Source organism: Lepisosteus oculatus, unplaced genomic scaffold, assembly GCF_040954835.1.
Source record: "Lepisosteus oculatus isolate fLepOcu1 unplaced genomic scaffold, fLepOcu1.hap2 HAP2_SCAFFOLD_68, whole genome shotgun sequence".
Lineage (NCBI taxonomy): Eukaryota > Metazoa > Chordata > Actinopteri > Semionotiformes > Lepisosteidae > Lepisosteus > Lepisosteus oculatus.
In genome coordinates, this window is record NW_027168235.1 from 187602 (window position 1) to 209804 (window position 22203).

Genomic DNA, 22203 nt, shown 5'->3' on the forward strand with positions numbered 1-22203 from the left:
AGTGAATGTCTTTAAACTTTCGAAAACTGTAACAAAGAATAAGTTAAAAAACTTATTTTCATTGGACTCACAGAAAAGTCAAAGTTGTCCATAGAAATGCCCGTCTAAATCAGAAATCTACAGCACAAAGGCAGTGGCCTTTCGGGACATAAAAATGAAATCAGACTTTACTCAGACGAATTGCCCTTGGTCACGGACATCTTGCTATCAGTCACTACAAAGATGTTTTCTCTCGTGCCATGGCTTGCCTGACTTGCTTCTTCAGCTGGATGGCTTCTGGTCGCTGGTCAGGATCGACAGCCAGCATGTCCTGGAGCAGTGTCCTTAGCTCCGTGCTTATGGCTCTATTTACTTTCAGGGGGATGTGGAACTGCAGCCAGGGGTTCTCATGCAGGGCCTCTCCAACAGGCCCTGACAGACATATGCTCCTGTATCGGAAACACACTTTAGTTCAATTCTAAAATATTTCTCATAGGACTGAAGGAACCTTTGCCTGTTAAGAGTTAACAATTAGGTCCTCAAGAACTGTTTTACGGTTTTCTACACTCCTGGGTGGCCAAGTTCTCTTTAAGGTCTCTTAAGTGGAGGTGTAACTCATGTATCCTACATGTGATTTAGCAACATGAAAGGGAATAGCTTCTTATCGGATTATGGTCTTGGTTAACTGCCTAAGGCTGACCTAAGTGCCTAACTTTCTGACTTTCTTTATACCTTATATGTTAAGAAGCTTCTTCTGACCAATCAGAAATGTATGCTTTATGTATGAACATTTTGCTCATCAAAGTGAGTGAGAGACAAGGTTAACAGAAATTAGCCACGGCAGTAAATGACAGCATATTTTTGGGTTCTTAAATGGTCTCTACCTGGCACACCTGCAGTGCAAACTGACACACACTGTTTAGAGAAACAGCTACTCTATTACTAATATTAATGAAATATTTCTTATTCTATGGAACAAAAACAAACAGTAAAACTAAAACACAGATCTCTTAGCTTCCTATTTCATGAACCAGATGACTGAATGACCAAGCCTAACTAGTAGCCAGAACCCCAGTTAACCCTCCGTAACACAAACTTTAACCACACGACAGGAACTCTTTCAAACTGAGTGAAAATCATAAATGGATCCATAACTTTACATCAATTTACTATGTTGTGCCAATACCTGCATTTACATTTAGAACGAATGATGTCATAGAACCAGCATCACACCAGTTCCAGGTGTCTCCAAGGAGACAACAGAACTTCAGTTGTGTTTGCTAAAATACACACTTTGAAACATACTGTAACACTTAGTTAACATGTCTGGTTTAGTTGAAGAATCGGCTAAGGTAAGTTTCAGGGTTTAATGGTGGGATGGCACCTGTGCTTTTTTCCCCCAACCGCTAGAATATGATTCGCACCAAACCCAAAAGAAATACTGCACAGTTCAGGAACTTCATCAACCTAGCAACTGTAAAATAAGCTTACAAACAACTGAATTGAAATGCCAAAAAGTTCAGAGAAAGGCACAAACTATGTTTACTTGGGGTTTACAAAATTAAAGCTAACTAAAACTGTAATGATAAACAATCATGCTGCCAATGGACAGAGAAATATCATGTTTTTTGAATAATGTAATATTTGTTATATAGGAACCCAGTATAAGGGAATCCCTTGCGATCCTGTCTGCAGAGATAAAGGTAAGTATTTTTTTTCTCTTTAGCTCTGTCACTCCAAGAAATATAATGAACATAAATATATTTGCCAATCTTTTCATAGTAATCCAAGCAACTCGGCGTGTATCTGATATTTGTAATATTTATCTACCGCAGTATAACTCTTCTGGCAAGGCGATTGCTATTGTACCTTGAAAGAAAACTGATTGGAAATGTCATGTACTCTATGGTTTCTATTGATGTCAAGTGGCAAATGTTGACTGTTGATGTTATGTGAATCTTAGGAAATGGTCATTTTTCAATCGAGTCTATGTTTCTCAGAATTTGAGACAGAGAGGTCAATCTCTGCAATCCGAGCTGAGGACATTTCTTGGAATGGAAAGGTAAGAGCAACGTGTTCTTTGATATTCTCTTAAGACTCTTCGCCAGATTTTACGATGAAAAATGTAAATAATAATAACAAACATTATTTTATATAGTGCCTTGAAAGGTGGCTTCTTTACAGAATGACAAAACCAACTACAATAAATAATACACAAGATATGCATGATGACAATACACAGTTAGAGGAGACAGTAGATGGTCATTGTCAGTGTATTCTGAAGGTAGTTTTCCAATTTTTTGGAACGGGGTAAAAGAGGCCTCCTCTACTAGAATCTTTGTCCTAACCAAAAATGTAACAAAGTATAATAATAATATTAAAAAGAATAATAATAAACTTTATTTATAGAGCACCTTTCATACAAATAGTGCTTTGGTGCTTTAAAAACCAAGCGTAATAATAAAATATTAAAATTGAGATATATACTTTCAGTTGTAAAGGAAAATACAGCAATACAGTAAAGCAACATACATCTTCTTCTTCTTCTTCTTTTTCACAGCCTTAGTCCCAGACTGTCCTGGGGTCAGCTGCTTTGGTTGCTCTTCTCCATTTGTCTCTGTCGAGCACATCTTCCTCACTCACTTCACATACCTCCATATCTTTTCTCACACAATCTATCCATCTCTTTCTAGGCCTGCCTCTTCCTCTGTTACCTTCCACCTCAAATTCCATTACCCTCTTTGTTACTTCCTCAACGTCCCTCCTCATGATATGTCCATACCACCGTGACCTCGCCTCTCGCATCTTCTCAACCACATCCAACACCCTACATCGTCTAAGGATTTCTTCATTTCTGATCTTATCCTTCATTGAAATCTGCAGAATCCATCTCAACATCCTCATTTCAGTTCTTCTCATCAAGTTCTCTTCCCTCTTTCCAACTGCCAAGCATTCAGCTCCATATAGTAGTACAGGTCTAATCATAGTCTTGTACATTTTGTACTTTAACTTTCTGGGAATTTTCCTGTCACAGATTATTCCAGTTATTTCTCTCCACTTGTTCCATCCAGCTTTCACTCTTTGTTTTACTGCCTCCAGTGTTTCTCCTCCCTTTACCAGTTTTGATCCAAGGTATTTAAAGTCATCAACTTGTTTCAGTTTTCCTCCATTTGTCTCCTCAACATTGGTCATAGTATCTCTTCTTCTCTCCATTACCATTATTTCAGATTTTTCTGCATTCATTTTCAGTCCACCCTTTTCCAGACTCCTCTGCCATTTGAACACTTTCTCCTGTAGTTCTACTTCTGAGTCTGCCATCAGTGCCACATCATCAGCAAAGATGAGTTCCCAAGGCACTTCTGTTCTTACCTCCTCTGTCAGTGTGTCAATGTTTATGAAAAGGAAAGGACTTAGTGCTGATCCTTGGTGTACTCCAACTGTGATTTCAAACTCTTTTGTCTCTCCCTGTTGTGTTATCATCTTCGTAGTTGCATCTCTATAGGTTGCTTGAACTAACTTCACCATGCTTTCTGGTACTCCTTTCTTCCTCAAGCACCAATACACCACCTCTCTGGGCACACGGTCATATGCCTTCTCCAAGTCCAGAAAGGCCACATACAGCTTTTTCCCTTTCTCTAGTGTCTTCTCCTGTAACTGTCTCATCACAAAAATGGCATCTGTTGTGCTTTTCCCCGCTGAGAATCCAAATTGTGAGTTGTGGATCCTGATTATCTTCCTGAGTCTCTTGTCCAGAATTTTTTCCAGGATTTTCAATCCATGTTCCAGAAGTTTTATTCCTCTATAGTTTTTACACTCCATTGGGTCTCCTTTCTCCTTGTAGATGGCAACCATACTGCTTTTTGTCCATTCTTCTGGAATTCTCTCTTCCTTTGCAATATTGTTTAGCAATCTCGTCAGCCACTGAATCCCCTCTCCATCGAGGTTCTTAAAGTGTTCTGCTGCTATTCCTGATGGTCCAGTTGCTTTGCCCACTTTCATCTCTTTGATGGCTTCTGTCACTTCCTTTACTGAAATTTCTTGGACTGGTCCACACACTACGTCTGCCTCCACTAGGTTCTCCCTCTCATTTTCTACATTTAACATATTTTGAAGTACTCCAGCCATCTTTGCTTGATCTGTTCTTCTTTAATCAAGACTCTGCCTTCTCCATCCTTGAGTACCGCCTCCCGGATAATATCTTTTTTCTGTCTCGCTCTATGTTCAGCAATCTTGTAGATTTGGTCCTCTCCTTCCTTTGTTTCAAGTTTCTCATACCATTCTTTCCAGGCTCTTTCCTTTGCTCTTGCTACACTTCTTTTTGCTACCTTCTTTAGTCTCTTATATTCTTGTAATTCTCTAGTGCCATCTTTCAGTGCCTTGTATGCTTTTTTCTTTTCCTTCAGTGTTTCCTGAACTTCCATATCCCACCACCACTCTTCATTTTCCCTCGGTCTGCCTCCTCTTGTCTTTCCACAAACCCTGGTAGCAGCCTCTTCTAGGATGTGGCTCATCTCAGTCCACTCTTCTTCAACTGAAGGCTCCTCTGTTTCCTCTGTGTTGTTTTTCATTTCTTTCACCAGCCTGTTGAAATCTACTTTGTTTTCTCTCAGTTTCCACACTTTTGTTCGTGCTGGGTGTTTCCTCTGCCTTATTCTTCGCTCCTTCAATATTGTGATGTCCATCACCAGTAGCCTGTGTTGTCTGGTAACAGCCTCATAGGGCAGGACATTAGCATCTTGGACTTTCGCTCTATCAATTCTTCTCACTAATATGTAATCTATTTGGGTATCATGGCCTCCACTCCTGTATGTCACCTTTTGCTCATAATTCTTCGTGAACCCTGTGTTCACTGCAAACAATTCAAGAGCTTGGAGTGTTTCTAGTAGCCTTCCTCCTTCTTCATTTCTCTCTCCTAGCCCTCTCTGACCATGTTCATCTGGATAATCTGGGCATTTCTCTCCTAAATGTGCATTGAAGTCTCCTCCAATTACCACCATTTCATTTCCTGGGATTCTGCTAACCACTTCTTCGAGATCTTCCAAAAAGCTATCCTTTTCCTCCTGTGGTCTTCCTACCTGTGGTGCATATACAGAGATGATATTCCATAACCCACTCTCAAAAGCCACCTGTACATTGATAATCCTGTCTGAGTGTCTAACCACCCTCACTATCTTGTCTGCTAGGTCTTTGCACACTATCACACCCACCCATACTGCTTTTTGTCCATTCTTCTGGAATTCTCTCTTCCTTTGCAATATTGTTTAGCAATCTCGTCAGCCACTGAATCCCCTCTCCATCGAGGTTCTTAAAGTGTTCTGCTGCTATTCCTGATGGTCCAGTTGCTTTGCCCACTTTCATCTCTTTGATGGCTTCTGTCACTTCCTTTACTGAAATTTCTTGGACTGGTCCACACACTACGTCTGCCTCCACTAGGTTCTCCCTCTCATTTTCTACATTTAACATATTTTGAAGTACTCCAGCCATCTTTGCTTGATCTGTTCTTCTTTAATCAAGACTCTGCCTTCTCCATCCTTGAGTACCGCCTCCCGGATAATATCTTTTTTCTGTCTCGCTCTATGTTCAGCAATCTTGTAGATTTGGTCCTCTCCTTCCTTTGTTTCAAGTTTCTCATACCATTCTTTCCAGGCTCTTTCCTTTGCTCTTGCTACACTTCTTTTTGCTACCTTCTTTAGTCTCTTATATTCTTGTAATTCTCTAGTGCCATCTTTCAGTGCCTTGTATGCTTTTTTCTTTTCCTTCAGTGTTTCCTGAACTTCCATATCCCACCACCACTCTTCATTTTCCCTCGGTCTGCCTCCTCTTGTCTTTCCACAAACCCTGGTAGCAGCCTCTTCTAGGATGTGGCTCATCTCAGTCCACTCTTCTTCAACTGAAGGCTCCTCTGTTTCCTCTGTGTTGTTTTTCATTTCTTTCACCAGCCTGTTGAAATCTACTTTGTTTTCTCTCAGTTTCCACACTTTTGTTCGTGCTGGGTGTTTCCTCTGCCTTATTCTTCGCTCCTTCAATATTGTGATGTCCATCACCAGTAGCCTGTGTTGTCTGGTAACAGCCTCATAGGGCAGGACATTAGCATCTTGGACTTTCGCTCTATCAATTCTTCTCACTAATATGTAATCTATTTGGGTATCATGGCCTCCACTCCTGTATGTCACCTTTTGCTCATAATTCTTCGTGAACCCTGTGTTCACTGCAAACAATTCAAGAGCTTGGAGTGTTTCTAGTAGCCTTCCTCCTTCTTCATTTCTCTCTCCTAGCCCTCTCTGACCATGTTCATCTGGATAATCTGGGCATTTCTCTCCTAAATGTGCATTGAAGTCTCCTCCAATTACCACCATTTCATTTCCTGGGATTCTGCTAACCACTTCTTCGAGATCTTCCAAAAAGCTATCCTTTTCCTCCTGTGGTCTTCCTACCTGTGGTGCATATACAGAGATGATATTCCATAACCCACTCTCAAAAGCCACCTGTACATTGATAATCCTGTCTGAGTGTCTAACCACCCTCACTATCTTGTCTGCTAGGTCTTTGCACACTATCACACCCACTCCATTCATTTTTGTACTCTTTCCAGCATATAGAATCTTGTATCCCTCCCTAGGTGTCTTGAGCTGTTTCCTTTCCACTGGGTTTCTTGCGCACACACACACAAGATCTCCACTTTTCTCCTTGCCATAGTTTCAACCAATTCTCTCCCTCTCCCTGTCATGGTGCCAACATTCCAACTCCCCACTCTCATTGACTTAACATTCCTTCCAGGCCCCTTCACCTTGTTTCTTTTCTGTAGCCCCCACTCTACAGTTTTCCCCACAGTAGCATAATTTCCATTAGTACCCTGTTGGGACACAGCACTAATGGCGGACGTTGTTAACCCGGGCCCCGGCCGATCCGGTATGTGCTTTGTGTTCTTTGCAACCACGGTTTTGGCAAGATGGTTTTACGTTGGATGCCCTTCCTGACACAACCCGTTTAGTCGCCTCTTATGACAGGCAGGGATACCCAGGAGGTATTCTGATCCCCCTCCCGAGGGATTAAAGCAACATACATGTCAATTAAATAAATAAAAATTAGGAAAGTCGTAATAAAATAAGAACAATTAAAGAGAACTAAAAAAAGAAACAGAAATAGAAAGAACAAAGAACCACTTTAACTAAAAGCAACATTTTCAAATGTTTTTTAAAACAATGTACCGAGCTTGACTGCCTAATAAAAAGTGGAAGTGAGTTTCATAATTTAGAAGCATAAAAACAAAAAGCAGCCTCTCCACTCTTTCTGCATTTCACATGTGGTATTTGCAGTAGGCCAGTATGTGCAGATCTCAGGTCACGTATAGGAACATATGAAGACAGACATTCAGTAAGGTACAGAAGTGCTAGGTCGCTTAAAGCTTTAAAAACAAGTAAAAGAACATTCAAATTTATCCTAGATAATACAGGTGACCAGTGACGTTTTTTCAAAACAGGAATGATATTCTCTTTCTTGTATTTGTTAGGATCTGTGCTACTGCATTTCGAACAAGTAGTAAGGGATTTATTGTTTTCTTGGGAAGCCCACAAAACAGAGCATTATAATCATATCCACATCAATGTGAGCAATGGAGAAGTCAAATAACGTGTCTAAATATCATCTAGTTCTATCCCAGGGAAGAGGGCTGTTGCCTACACAGACGACAAGACACAAAACACTCAACTGTGCAAAACACGCATAAGGACATCAGTCAGGAGGAACAAGGTAAAGTGTTTTTACTTCTTCACCATGGTCATGTAGTTTCACTCCAAGCACTGTCTTATGAAATAACTGTGGAAACGACCTCCCCAACATTTTGGGTTGTTGCATTTTGCTTCAATGAATTTTAACCTTTTCTTTTAGACATTAAGAGGAAGGACACATTCACCCTTGGTAGAGATTCAGTTGTTCTATGAGATGTCAAGGTGAGAAATAACCACTTCAGGCATAAGTCAATCCACATGACTGAAAAAGGGGCAATGAACAGGATATGGGGATTTTGCTAGTTATAAAGTACAATAATCATCATTACATGATCTAAGACTACTGAAGTATAAGCTCTGTCCCTGACTGATTTATTAGCAAATTCATCTTTGTAGAGTGCAGCTATTATCTATTCAGTGGCATTTCCTTAAAACAACTGTATTCCCACATTCTGAATATGGAATGAGATCATGTAGAGAATGTTGGACTTGTAATAACTAATTGAAGGATAATAATAATCAACGAAAGTGCTTAAAAGTATCAACAAATGCCTTCAAAGTACTTGACACGTACTTTGCTTTCAAAAGTGAAACATAATTAATGCTTACGTAAGATTTCTCTTGACTTCTCAGGAGTATACTAACTCCAAGGACAAGTAACATCACAAACCATTATGTAAGTGCTGATGTTGGAGCTGCAATACTACTACCAAGACAAAAAATGAAACAGGTAACACTGCTTTCAGATTTCTAAGAATTGCTAAAATAGTATGTTTACAGAGCATTCAGTCTCATAGAGAACATAAGTTGAGAATATGACAAGTTCCTACCATCTCAAACACTGCCAATCTAGAACAAAAAGAAAGTACTTGAACCCCTGCAGTAATCGAACACAAACCAGAACATATCACTGCATGACAATGAAATGTAGTCACAAAATGATTCTACCCTTTCAAGTCCCAAAAAGGACCGAGGAACTTACCGGAGGCGATACCTGGATTTCAAACAGAGTACAATGTAGCCACTGTAGGGGAGAAGATCACAGAGAGCTCTTCTCAGATTGCTCAGAGTCAGCCCCAGCACCCTGTCCTGACTGAAGCAGACAAAGTGGTCAAACAGGTAGGTAGAAATGAGTAAGGAACAGAGAGTATGGTTATTCTTGCATTGTTTTGTTCGTCTGTCAAAGAAAAGAGTGCTTCTGACTTTTGTCAATGTTCATCTTTATTTTAGGAGAAGAACAAACGGTGGTATCACACTTTGCTCAAGTGTATGATGCCATGTGTGTACAGCAGACATCAACAAAGGAACAGGAGACACCTGAGTAGAGAACAAGAATATGAAAAGACTGATGAAAAAAAGCACCAGGAGAAATCCATTGAATATGCACAATCTCGTCCAGTATTTCAATGAAAAGTTTCAGTGTTGTTTTTAGTGTTGTCGTATTGCATACATTTAAAACAATCTGTCTTGTTTAATGAACAATTTCATTTACTTTAGTAAAAAGTGTTGTTTACTGTAGTCCTCGCATGGATGCAATTGTTAGAAAAAACGGGAAAGAAAACTGAATGTTTCATACAATATGGGTTTGTGTTAACCCACACACCTAAGTGAAATGTTTGATTATGTTTACAAGACATAACACATAGTTCAGTTGAGTGTGAAAGGGAACAACAGAGAAAGTCACAAACAAAACATTTGTGAAGGACTTGATGAATGTTTTTTCTTTAGAAATTACAAAAAATAAAGAATTTTTCAACAAGATGTCTTTCTATAGCGAGTTTCATTTGAGATAGTCTTTTCTTAGAAGTGCAAGAGTGGTATTCCCTACAACTTATTCCCCAATTTGATCATTCTCAGAAATTAGGAGACGGAAACCACACCTACTGTAATATTAGACCTTGTAACAAGGCAACTAGGTTTCAATGGCTTAAAAGGTGCAGAAAGAGGCTCATGTATAATGACCTCCAGTGTCCCACAGGTTTCCCAAATCATTTCTTAGAGTATGGAAAAAGAGGAAATAAAGTGTCTACAGAAAGCGTATACCCCCTTGAATTTTGTTCAGTTTGTTGCGCCACTGCCAGAGTTTCATGCAATTAAATGAGGACCTCTTTCTCACACCACATATGTTATACTTTCAATGGGAAAAAAGGAAATATTACAATTGTATACATTTTCACCCACATGTTAATATTTGGTAGAAGCCCTTTTCACAGCAATTTTACCTGTGAGTCTGTTGGTAATGGGCTCCACCACCTCCGCACCAACAAGATTTGATCATATTTGAGAATTTCAGAAGTCTGTCTGGTTTAGCTGAAGAATCAGCTAAGGTAACTTTCAGGAAGAGCATCTGATTTCTTTCAATAAAGCAGAACAGAGAAAAAACACACAATACAAAATCATGAGAATTTGTAACCATATGACACTTTGACTCGAATACTTTTATCAGACCTACACAGAGTATATACTGTACACACTTTTTCAGCCCAGGTTTATACATTTGATACATATGGAACTGCCACTTATAGGTGTTTTTGTGTCTTAGCTCAACACTGTGAAACCTGTAGTTACAAACATGGAGGATGAAGACATGAAGACATATATTGTACCTCTGACCAGCCTACCTTCGAAGAGGTGAAAGATGAAACTTTTCCTTTATCGTCAACTCAGTGAATGTCTTTAAACTTTCGAAAACTGTAACAAAGAATAAGTTAAAAAACTTATTTTCATTGGACCCACAGAAAAGTCAAAGTTGTCCATAGAAATGCCCGTCCAAATCAGAAATCTACAGCACAAAGGCAGTGGCCTTTCGGGACATAAAAATGAAATCAGACTTTACTCAGACGAATTGCCCTTGGTCACGGACATCTTGCTATCAGTCACTACAAAGATGTTTTCTCTCGTGCCATGGCTTGCCTGACTTGCTTCTTCAGCTGGATGGCTTCTGGTCGCTGGTCAGGATCGACAGCCAGCATGTCCTGGAGCAGTGTCCTTAGCTCCGTGCTTATGGCTCTATTTACTTTCAGGGGGATGTGGAACTGCAGCCAGGGGTTCTCATGCAGGGCCTCTCCAACAGGTCCTGACAGACATATGCTCCTGTATCGGAAACACACTTTAGTTCAATTCTAAAATATTTCTCATAGGACTGAAGGAACCTTTGCCTGTTAAGAGTTAACAATTAGGTCCTCAAGAACTGTTTTACGGTTTTCTACACTCCTGGCTGGCCAAGGTCTCTTTAAGGTCTCTTAAGTGGAGGTGTAACTCATGTATCCTACATGTGATTTAGCAACATGAAAGGGAATAGCTTCTTATCGGATTATGGTCTTGGTTAACTGCCTAAAGCTGACCTAAGTGCCTAACTTTCTGACTTTCTTTATACCTTATATGTTAAGAAGCTTCTTCTGACCAATCAGAAATGTATGCTTTATGTATGAACATTTTGCTCATCAAAGTGATTGAGAGACAAAGTTTAACAGAAATTAGCCACGGCAGTAAATGACAGCATATTTTTTCGTTCTTAAATGGTCTCTACCTGGCACACCTGCAGTGCAAACTGACACACACTGTTTAGAGAAACAGCTACTCTATTACTAATATTAATGAAACATTTCTTATTCTATGGAACAAAAACAAACAGTAAAACTAAAACACAGACCTCTTAGCTTCCTATTTCATGAACCAGATGACTGAATGACCAAGCCTAACTAGTAGCCAGAACCCCAGTTAACCCTCCGTAACACAAACTTTAACCACACGACAGGAACTCTTTCAAACTGAGTGAAAATCATAAATGGATCCATAACTTTACATCAATTTACTATGTTGTGCCAATACCTGCATTTACATTTAGAACGAATGATGTCATAGAACCAGCATCACACCAGTTCCAGGTGTCTCCAAGGAGACAACAGAACTTCAGTTGTGTTTGCTAAAATACACACTTTGAAACATACTGTAACACTTAGTTAACATGTCTGGTTTAGTTGAAGAATCGGCTAAGGTAAGTTTCAGGGTTTAATGGTGGGATGGCACCTGTGCTTTTTTCCCCCAACCGCTAGAATATGATTCGCACCAAACCCAAAAGAAATACTGCACAGTTCAGGAACTTCATCAACCTAGCAACTGTAAAATAAGCTTACAAACAACTGAATTGAAATGCCAAAAAGTTCAGAGAAAGGCACAAACTATGTTTACTTGGGGTTTACAAAATTAAAGCTAACTAAAACTGTAATGATAAACAATCATGCTGCCAATGGACAGAGAAATATCAGTTTTTTTGAATAATGTATTATTTGTTATATAGGAACCCAGTATAAGGGAATCCCTTGCGATCCTGTCTGCAGAGATAAAGGTAAGTATTGTTTTCTCTTTAGCTCTGTCACTCCAAGAAATATAATGAACATAAATATATTTGCCAATCTTTTCATAGTAATCCAAACAAATCTGCGTGTATCTGACATTTGTAATATTTATCTACCGCAGAATAACTCTTCTGGCAAGGCGATTGGTATTGTACCTTGAAAGAAAACTGATTGGAAATGTCATGTACTCTATGGTTTCTATTGATGTCAAGTGGCAAATGTTGACTGGTGATGTTATGTGAATCTTAGGAAATGGTCATTTTTCAATCGTATCTATGTTTCTCAGAATTTGAGACAGAGAGCTCAATCTCTGCAATCCGAGCTGAGGGCATTTCTTGGAATGGAAAGGTAAGAGCAACCTGTTCTTTGATATTCTCTTAAGACTCTTCGCCAGATTTTATGATGAAAAATGTAAATAATAATTACACACATTATTTTATATAGTGCCTTGAAAGGTGGCTTCTTTACAGAATGACAAAACCAACAACAATAAATAATACACAAGATATGCATGATGACAACACACAGTTAGAGGAGACAGTAGATGGTCATTGTCAGTGTATTCTGAAGGTAGTTTTCCAATTTTTTGGAACGGGGTAAAAGAGGCCACCTCTACTAGAATCTCTGTCCTAACCAAAAATGTAACAAAGTATAATAATAATATTAAAAATAATAATAATAAACTTTATCTATAGAGCACCTTTCATACAAATAGTGCTTTGGTGCTTTAAAAACCAAGCGTAAAAATAAAATATTAAAATTGAGAGATATACTTTCAGTTGTAAAGGAAAATACAGCAATACAGTAAAGCAAAATACATTTCAATTAAATAAATAAAAATTAGGAAAGTCGTAATAAAATAAGAACAATTAAAGAGAACTAAAAAAAGAAACAGAAATAGAAAGAACAAAGAACCACTTTAACTAAAAGCAACATTTTCAAATGTTTTTTAAAACAATGTACCGAGCTTGACTGCCTAATAAAAAGTGGAAGTGAGTTTCATAATTTAGAAGCATAAAAACAAAAAGCAGCCTCTCCACTCTTTCTGCATTTCACATGTGGTATTTGCAATAGGCCAGTATGTGCAGATCTCAGGTCACGTATAGGAACATATGAAGACAGACATTCAGTAAGGTACAGACGTGCTCGGTCGCTCAAAGCTTTAAAAACAAGTAAAAGAACTTTCAAATTTATCCTGGATAATGCAGGTGACCAGTGAAGTTTTTTCAAAACAGGAATGATATTCTCTTTCTTGTATTTGTTAGGATCTGTGCTACTGCATTTCGAACAAGTAGTAAGGGATTTATTGTTTTCTTGGGAAGCCCACAAAACAGAGCATTATAATCATATCCACATCAATGTGAGCAATGGAGAAGTCAAATTAACGTGTCATCATCTAGTTCTATCCCAGGGAAGAGGGCTGTTGCCTTCACAGACGACAAGACACAAAACGCTCAACTGTGCAAAACACGCATAAGGACATCAGTCAGGAGGAACAAGGTAAAGTGTTTTTACTTCTTCACCATGGTCATGTAGTTTCACTCCAAGCACTGTCATATGAAATAACTCTGGAAACGACCTCCCCAACATTTTGGGTTGTTGCATTTTGCTTCAAAGAACTTTAACCTTTTCTTTTAGACATTAAGAGGAAGGACACATTCACCCTTGGTAGAGATTCAGTTGTTCTATGAGATGTCAAGGTGAGAATGAACCACTTCAGGCATAAGTCAATCCACATGACTGAAAAAGGGGCAATGAACAGGATATGGGGATTTTGCTAGTTATAAAGTACAATAATCATCATTAAATGATCTAAGACTACTGAAGTATAAGCTGTGTCCCTGACTGATTAATTAGCAAATTCATCTTTGTAGAGTGCAGCTACTATCTATTCAGTGGCATTTCCTTAAAACACCTGTATTCCCACATTCTGAATATGGAGTGAGATCATGTAAGAATGTTGGACTTGTAATAACTAATTGAAGGATAATAATAATCAACGAAAGTGCTTAAAAGTATCAACAAATGCCTTCAAAGTACTTGACACGTATTTTGCTTTCAAAAGTGAAACATAATTAATGCTTACGTAAGATTTCTCTTGACTTCTCAGGAGTATACTAACTCCAAGGACAAGTAACATCACAAACCATTATTTAAGTGCTGATGTTGGAGCTGCAATACTACTACCAAGACAAAAAATGATACAGGTAACACTGCTTTCAGATTTCTAAGAATTGCTAAAATAGTATGTTTACAGAGCATTCAGAGTCTCATAGAGAAAATAAGTTGAGAATATGACAAGTTCCTACCATCTCAAACACTGCCAATCTAGAACAAAAAGAAAGTACTTGAACGCCTACAGTAATCAAACACAAACCAGAACATATCAGTGCATGACAATGAAATGTAGTCACAAAATGATTCTACCCTTTCAAGTCCCAAAAAGGACCGAGGAACTTACCGGAGGCGATACCTGGATTTCAAACAGAGTACAATGTAGCCACTGTAGGGGAGAAGATCACAGAGAGCTCTTCTCAGATTGCTCCGAGTCAGCCCCAGCACCCTGTCCTGACTGAAGCAGACAAAGTGGTCAAACAGGTAGGTAGAAATGAGTAAGGAACAGAGAGTATGGTTATTCTTGCATTGTTTTGTTCGTCTGTCAAAGAAAAGAGTGCTTCTGACTTTTGTCAATGTTCATCTTTATTTTAGGAGAAGAACAAACGGTGGTATCACACTTTGCTCAAGTGTATGATACCATGTGTGTACAGCAGACATCACCAAAGGAACAGGAGACACCTGAGTAGAGAACAAGAATATGAAAAGACTGATGAAAAAAAGCACCAGGAGAAATCCATTGAATATGTACAATCTCGTACAGTATTTCAATGAAAAGTTTCAGTGTTGTTTTTCATGCCGTCGTATTGCATACATTTAAAACAATTTGTCTTGTTTAATCAACAATTTCATTTACTTTAGTAAAAAGTGTTGTTTACTGTAGTCCTAGCATGGATGCAATTGTTAGAAAAAATGTGAATGAAAAACTGAATGTTTCATACAATATGGGTTTGTGTTAACCCACACACCTAAGTGAAATGTTTGATTACGTTTACAAGACATAACACATAGTTCAGTTGAGTGTGAAAGGGAACAACAGAGAAAATCACAAACAAAACATTTGTGAAGGACTTGATGAATGTTTTTTCTTTAGAAATGACAAAAAATAAAGAATTTTTCAACAAGATGTCTTTCTATAGCGAGTTTCATTTGAGATAGTCTTTTCTTAGAAGTGCAAGAGTGGTATTCCCTACAACTTATTCCCCAATTTGATCATTCTCAGAAATTAGGAGACAGAAACCACACCTACTGTAATATTAGACCTTGTAACAAGGCAACTAGGTTTCAATGGCTTAAAAGGTGCAGAAAGAGGCTCATGTGTAATGACCTCCAGTGTCCCACAGGTTTCCCAAATCATTTCTTAGAGTATGGAAAAAGAGGAAATAAAGTGTCTACAGAAAGCGTATACCCCCTTGAACTTTGTTCAGTTTGTTGCGCCAGTGCCTGAGTTTTATGCACTTAAATGAGGACCTCATTCTCACACCACATATGTTATACCTTCAATGGGAAAATACATTTTCAGCCATGTGTTCATATTTGGTAGAAGCCCTAACAACACCTAAAAAACACCTAACAACGGGTACAGGACCGAATTAGGGCAGTACCCACTATTGATAAACATACAGAAAACAATATTAAAGTTCTGGCTTTAATATTAGCCAGACACAGCTGGATGAGCTCTACCAGCCAGGACAGGAGGCTCTACTGTACACAGAGAGGGGAGGGAGGGGGGAACAAGCTGCCCAGCCCTGTGGAATGCTACAGAACCCTAAACAGACAAAACATACTACCCGAATATTTGACCAAGATATCCAGACACAGCTGGATGAGCTCCACCAGTCAGGACAGGCTAATAAGATACACTCCACAGACATTCACAACAGTGACATATCATAAACACTTGAATTACTTATCTAGTCTCTCGAAACAAAATTTCAAGAAAAAACACATTGCCCAACGTTAGAAAGCACCTTGCATTACATTGCTTGAAAAACAATTTTATTTCGAAGGAATTATGGATCGGGAATTCTTCGAGGAAGTCGGGGTCACACAGCATGCCGCCCCATATATCAGGGAGCACATTGGATCAAGGCACCGTCTCTTTCAAGACAACGTTCCGAAACACACAGCAGCAAGGGCGAGGCTTATAGCAGAACAAGTGAACTGGGTGAAAACTCCAGCCGAATCTCCAGATTTAAATCCAATAGAGATGGTATGGCATTAGCTGAAAGACTATGTTTGGAAAGCAAGAACTGATACTGATACAATGTCTGTTGATACTGATACTGTATGAGTAGGGCTGTTTCACCACTCCTTTTTTTTTGTTGCATACAGCAGTACTTCTTATGGTAGTACTTAAGTACAGTACAGTAGGTACTTACATTAGTACTTCTCGCGTTAAAAAAGTTAGGTGTTAGCATAAACTATTAGTAAATAAAAAATATTAAACTTAGCACTGTAATAAATTATGCTAATATTAAATTCGATTCTGCTCTGAGAATGTAGGGGGAAGGAAAAATGCCAGTGGTCTTTTCACTGATGAACTTGTGCCTGATGAACACCACTGCGTCACATCACACAGCTGCCAGCGCACCTCACTGTGCCCAGCCACCACTGCATCACACAACTGCCAGCACACCTCACCGTGCCAGGCCACCACTGAGTCACACCACACAGCCGCCAGCGCACCTCACCGTGCCAGGCCACCACTGCGTCCCAAAGGTGCCAGCACACCTCACCGTACCAGGCCGCCACTGCGTCATACCACACAGCTACCAGCGCAACTCACCGTGCCAGGCCACCACTGCATCACACCACACAGTTGCCAGTGCACATCACTCTCCCCGGCCACCATTTCATTACACAGATGCCAAGGCATCTCACCGTGCCAGGCCACCACTGCGTCAAACCACACAGGTGCCAGTGCACCTCACTGTGCCAGGCCACCACTGCGTCACACAGCTGCCAGCACACCTCACCATGCCAGGCCACCACTGGGTCACACCACACAGCTGCCAGTGCACCTCACTGTGCCAGGCCACCACTGAGTCACACCACACAGCCGCCAGCGCACCTCACCGTGCCAGGCCACCACTGCGTCCCAAAGGTGCCAGCACACCTCACCGTACCAGGCCGCCACTGCGTCATACCACACAGCTACCAGCGCAACTCACCGTGCCAGGCCACCACTGCATCACACCACACAGTTGCCAGTGCACATCACTCTCCCCGGCCACCATTTCATTACACAGATGCCAAGGCATCTCACCGTGCCAGGCCACCACTGCGTCAAACCACACCGGTGCCAGTGCACCTCACTGTGCCAGGCCACCACTGCGTCACACAGCTGCCAGCACACCTCACCATGCCAGGCCACCACTGCGTCAGACCACACACAGCTGAAAGCGCACCTCACCGTACCAGGCCACCACTGAGTCACAACACACAGCTGCCAGGGCACCTCACCGTACCAGGCCACCACTGAGTCACAACACACAGCTGCCAGCGCACCTCAACGTGCCAGGCCACCACTGCGTCCCACAGCTGCCAGCACACCTCATGCCTTTAAATCTCTTTGTAGGATTTTTTCAACATGGTCTTTTTGAAGATCACAAAACAAACCTGCTAGCCTGGATTTTACTTAAAAAAATCACGCCCGAGAAAGAGAAGTACTGTAGCATTAACTAGAAAAGGTGTTTTGCAGACATAGGCATAGTACGTAATTCAGGCTTTATGAACTTTATGAATAATAAATAACCCTAATTAATCGAATCCCAGGTGTGAGTTCATAAGGCCTGATTTCCGTACTATGCCTACGTCTGCGAAACACCTGATCATCTACTCGAAAGATTTTAGTGCTTTGTGTATATTCTAATCGCAGTGGGGGGAGGGTGTGTGGGGACAGGTTTGGTTGAAATTGCATTGGGGATCTGTGTTCTTGAAACCTGAAACATTTTTTCTGAAAGTGTTTTCTTCCCAGTTTAGCTGTTCTTTACTCAGCAGCTTATTAAAAACAGGGTGTTCAAAAAGTTTTTTTTTACCCAGAAGAGTGACACAGCTTTGCGTTGTGAATCTGTTATTCCGTATTTACAAAGAAAGTGGAATACAGTAATACTACCTGCTATATAGATACATATTTTTAAATTAATATCATTATTCATTTCTTTAGATACGTGATTCCATACTATATTCCCTATTACAAAACCAATAATTCCAGTCCTGAAATCTGATTGGCTGACACACATTCGAAGAACATACTGTAACACTTAGTTAACATGTCTGGTTTAGTTGAAGAATCGGCTAAGGTAAGTTTCAGGGTTTAATGGTGGGATGGCACCTGTGCTTTTTCCCCCCAACCGTTAGAATATGATTTGCACAAAACCCAAAAGAAATACTGCACAGTTCAGGAACCTAGCAACTGTAAAATAAGCTTAAAAACAACTGAACTGAAATGCAAAAAAGTTCAGAGAAAGGCACAAAATATGTTTACCTGGGGTTTAAAAAATTAAAACTAACTAAAACATTCCAAACAGAAGCCGACCTACCTTCTTTTCTTTGTACCTGATAAGGATGAGGATGGCTTTAAAGATACAGCTAAACTTTTGCAGAAACATTCAAGCGCGTTGTTACTGTTTGTTGTAGAAGCCAAAAATATGAGAATCTCAAAATCTAAAAATCTCATGGCGTCAGAATGTACAACTTTAAAAAAATAAATAATAATAATAATAAAAATAAACATTAATTTATATAGCGCCTTGAAAGGTGGCTTCTTAATAGAATGACAAAACCAACAACAATAAATAATACACAAGATATGCATGCTGACAATACACAGTTAGAGGAGACAGTAGATGGCGGTAATAAACACAGTGAGAGCAGAAGGATAAAGAACAGGGGTGAGTTTCCCGAAAACAACTAATCTTAGAGACTTTCAAGCAACTTTACGATGTACGTATGTACGTATGTAAACAATCGAATGACAATTCTTTCATTATATGGTGTCGGTTTTGGTCCTTCAGTGGGATGAAATAAAGTTGTGAAAAGGAATATGAAGTAAACTTGACATCATAGTTTAAGCAAAAGCATATAGATAGGCACAAAAAGGGACCTTATTGTTTCTAAGAGCAAAGAAAAGAAATGACTGAAAACCAAGATTAACTGCGTGGACAGTGTATGCGTCCCGCACGACGTCCTTGATTTAAAGCAATATTTTTGGGCGCGCTGCCATAGTTAAGAATCAATATTTCATGAGAAAAAACTGTTATTTATAGTTATTGGGTGTACTGGAACTCAATGGAAACATTAACTGCTAAGCTTGGCATGTGTCACTCAACAAATACAGGACCTATAATCAAATTTAAAAACAAGTAGATCTAAGCTTTACCGTCAACAATCACGACAGAACATCAAACGGTGTTGAACTACGCGGTATCGACCGCGGGTTTGGGTACGGAATGGAGCAGGCGTGGGACTCAGGACTGGGGCTGAACAACACATTTATTAACTCGAATCGGGAAAGGTACACACACAGGGACAGGGGTTACAGCGCTGCACCTTCACTAACACACACACACACACACCTGAAGGGAAGAGACTGTATCCCAGCCTCCGTCCCGCTATACAGTCCGGTAGAACCCAGGTGCTGTTCTCAGCCCGCCTTGCGTGCGCATGACTAAAGCGCCCTGCGTGGCGCTACATTATAAATACATGTCAGGCCCAATGATTTCACTAAAATAATGCATTGCTGCACTTCATACTGAAAATAATATCATCTAGTCAAGTATAAAAATGAATATGAAATATACCCAGGATGACTCATAAATTCATCACTGTATAAATAAATGTTCTTTTTTCGAATTTCCTCTGACACAGTACAACACAATATCAAAGTCCTTCATATAAACTCTTAGTGTCCTGTATTCCCAGAGGATGCCCCTGCCGTGAAGTGACTGTGCTCTGTCTGGCGATCTCTGGCGCTCAGGGTGGGCAGGAGGAGGCCAGTTTAAGAAGCACTTAGTGATGAACGAGCGGGTCGGGGAGCACGTAGATGACGAAGGATTTAACGTGCTACTTCAGTTACGATGGGTTTGGGGAAACACTCGTCAATTAACGATCGAGCTTAAGAGCGAGTTTACGATGTTCTTAGCGCTACGATGCTTTCGGGAAACAGAATCATAATATCTAGAAGGATTACCATATATCAAAATAGAAAGAATGATATATGATATATACAAGTAATTATATCATATCATATATTATTAACACCATACCCACCATCTATGTACATTCACATGACCACACATATCAGATCAATATCAAATCAATCACAATGATTAGAATGCGCGCAGAAATCGCCCCTTTCTCTTCCCATCTTTCAGCACATTATACGTCCTCTCCACGATACAAGCCGATATCCGTTATCTTACTCTACAATGCACCTTTTCCCGTGTTGTACGTTAACATTTGGTTCATAAAATCGACACACCTGAAATACTAAATAAGAAAGAAAACAATTATAACACAACGGATGACAGAGCCTCTAGAACAGAAAACCCGTTGGCGTCACACACGCTGAATGTCTCTCTCTCTCCTGCTCAGCAAAACACAACATGTGGGTCAACACCGTGTGAGGCATTAAACATCACCTTCGTGCATTACCGCGATTCATCTGGCACACAACTGTACCACTACAGAAATAATATATATATATAATGTCGCCACACGAATCTGTAATGAAAATAAAATTAAAAATGCCGCTGGCGTCTCACCCGACTGGCGGCCACAGCGCGTCTGAGGGCTCCCCAGAGAAACGAGCCGCCTGTGACCCCAGGGGCACCTTCACAAACCCCAAGGGCTGTCGCAAAGCCAACTCCATACAGAAAAACGGAACTCATCTGGGGGAAGTTCACAAAATAAAATAATAAAATAAAAGATGACATCATATAACCACGGCTCAACGCAGCTGGCTACACGTGTGAGAAGGTGCAGTACTTGAAGTGCGCTGGGCAAACTTCCGAGGTCAAATTCTTCAGCACGGTTGTACCTTTAAAGCGGAGACGACGGCACCGACATTTTTTGGCGCGCCTTCTCTTTAAAGCCCTGGCCAAATATGAAGACAGTACGTACAGTTATAATTCAAACGGAATTAAAAACTACACATCCCAGTTACCATGGTGGTGCTTGTGATCATTGCGTTTAACCAACGAAACAGGGCGAAAAATCAGTCACATGAATTTGGGGCAGAGTTTCGAAAGCTTAACCTATCAGCAACAAAGCGAAATTTACACGATAGGCTACCTCAAACTGTCAGTTACACGACTGTGTATGTCGCTTAAGCCACTCCTATTTGGCATTTTAGTTATGGAGGCGAGAAGACGCCCCCCCCCCCTCTCTGGGTGCCTGATTTGCCGCCATCTTTAACCGCTTCGTGTCCAAATCGCGTACGAAATAAAGTTCATCCCAGCTACAAAACATATATATTTTTGTGGTAAGAGGGAGCAAAACATCAGTATTTACTGCTATTAATTAGTGTACGATTTATAGTTGAAATCTGAGCCTAAATATAAAGTTAAAATCTCGACAAAGCAATGTAGGAAATACAGAGAAAATAAATCCTTTCTGACATCTATAATCAGTTTCGATCAAGGTCTCTAAAACGAACAAGAAAAAGAGGATTTTCGGAGGGCAATTACGCTGTATTTATATAGAATAAGTGATTTATGAGCAATCTAATTTCTTGTTCGTTTAAAACAGTGAAATGTCAGCTGCAAAAGATCGCCCCAGAAACAGCACTCTCTCTGCCTGTCATAGACGTTCAGGAAAGGCTGAATGAAGTCATGGTGATCAATAATAACAGTTGTAGGACAAGAAACAAAAGATAGTGAAAACTTAAGATTTTTAAGGCTAAAACTCAAATTCATTCTACAAATTAAGGCAAATGAAAATTCAGGACGTTAAAGTGCTAGAGGTGTAAAAAAATACAAAAATGCACATGAGCAAAAAGTTTTAGAAATGGAGCAAACAGA

The 22203-nt window shown here is 40.0% G+C and overlaps 3 long non-coding RNA genes across 4 annotated transcripts; 2 read left to right on the top strand and 1 right to left on the bottom strand.

Annotated features, from left to right (window-relative positions):
• Positions 1–274: 274 nt before the first annotated feature.
• On the bottom strand, positions 275–21049 carry LOC138233647 (uncharacterized). Of its 2 annotated transcripts, XR_011187577.1 has the most exons (4): positions 20947–21049; positions 10328–10397; positions 8689–8799; positions 275–428 (listed from the first exon to the last, which is right to left on the bottom strand). It is a non-coding gene; the product is annotated as an uncharacterized lncRNA (long non-coding RNA). The 2 variants fall into 2 exon arrangements; XR_011187578.1 differs by lacking the exon at positions 275–428 and having other exon boundaries at positions 8641–8799.
• On the top strand, positions 1620–7704 carry LOC138233637 (uncharacterized). Its single transcript, XR_011187565.1, has 3 exons — positions 1620–1682; positions 1980–2041; positions 7629–7704. It is a non-coding gene; the product is annotated as an uncharacterized lncRNA (long non-coding RNA).
• Positions 14152–14968, top strand: LOC138233649 (uncharacterized). The gene is made up of 3 exons (XR_011187580.1): positions 14152–14271; positions 14501–14662; positions 14774–14968. It is a non-coding gene; the product is annotated as an uncharacterized lncRNA (long non-coding RNA).
• Positions 21050–22203: the final 1154 nt, after the last annotated feature.